Genomic DNA, 1414 nt, shown 5'->3' on the forward strand with positions numbered 1-1414 from the left:
TGAAGACCCCCGAACCTGTTTGTAACCTCTATAAAAACCCCACTGACTAAGAGTTCGGGGCCTTTTTCCCGAGTCCGCTGTGTCGGATACGGAGGAGGCCCTAGCTGGAGCTTGAATAAACAACCCTTGTGTGCTTGTATCAGCATTGGCTCCTTGGTGGTCTTTGGGGACCCAGTAATCTGGGCACTTCAAAGCAAGTTTTCTGATTGCTAAGGATTTAATTTAAATTGCTAAGGATTTAATACTTAGCTATCTAACACTTTAAACATAATCCAGAATGAACATTATCATCTAGCCTCCTTTCCACTTCAGTACCCACCTATCTCACTCACTTCAATGTGAAAGTGTCTTCGTTGAGTTCGGTTTCCTTGGAGCAGAGCCACGAACACAATGCACAGAAAGAAAAAGTCCAAATAAAACTCTGTGTGATAATTTACTAGTCTAAGGAAACAAACCCTTCCAATAGATTAAGAAACAAATCCAGTTATCAATGCACTAATAGGTCTATGTCAAGAGGGGTCTGAGGAATAACTGAAAATGGCTGGCTATTTACAAGATACACAAACAGGAACAGTGCACCTAGCTCTCAGAAGCCAAAAGTGTTCTCTCGACTGTAGGTCACATACAAAAATCCATCTTCATCTTTTTCCTTCTCATAAAGCTGTCCCATAGTGAGGCTGGATTGTGGGATTGTCTTGTCCACAAAGAGGAAGCTCTCCTTTTCAGAAGAAAGCTGGATCCTTTTCCTAATGATTCACATGAACTGAGCTACAGTGACGTCAGATGGAACCAGGTACTTCTGTTTGCCAACGTCAACAATCTGAGAGCCAGAAACTTTTTCCATAATCATCAGAACCGGTTGGGATATTTCACATGGATTTTAGTTGTTTCCAGGCATGTGTTCCAACAAGTGGTCCTCCTTGAACATCCATGGCAGCAGTGAGGAGGGGACCTAGACGGCTCTCTGAGCCAAGGAGTTAAGGACATGGACCACAACAACTTCATATTTACTCTTAATGTTAAACTTTTGCAGACAGTGACAAGTTTGATGTATTCCCTTCTAAATGCCAAAATTATAAACTACAGAAACACAGGCCATGGAAACACATAAGTGTTTGAACCAGGGGCCCAGATCACATCAGAATCATTTTCAACTAAGCAACAATGTTAATGACATGTTTGACAAGGAAATACAGCATTCAAGAAGGCTCTGATGTGACTTAACACTCACGATACTCATGCTGGGGGAAAGCCTCTGTGTCTGTGAGGGTAAGAAGGGTGTATTGTAACTGTGTACAAAAAGCACTTTCACTGAAATCTACTAGAAGATAGGAAATAACAAAAGTCAGAGCATAAATAAACACAAAAATCAGAAAATCAACAAAACCAGAAGTTGGTAACAAAGAGAAAAGAT

The 1414-nt window shown here is 41.0% G+C and overlaps 1 pseudogene; it reads right to left on the bottom strand.

Moving 5' to 3' along the window:
• Positions 1-586: 586 nt before the first annotated feature.
• On the bottom strand, positions 587-928 carry LOC102830325 (annotated as a pseudogene).
• Between the last annotated feature and the right edge of the window lie 486 nt (positions 929-1414).

Source organism: Chrysochloris asiatica, unplaced genomic scaffold (genome assembly GCF_000296735.1).
Source record: "Chrysochloris asiatica unplaced genomic scaffold, ChrAsi1.0 scaffold00340, whole genome shotgun sequence".
Classification (NCBI taxonomy): Eukaryota; Metazoa; Chordata; class Mammalia; order Afrosoricida; family Chrysochloridae; genus Chrysochloris; species Chrysochloris asiatica.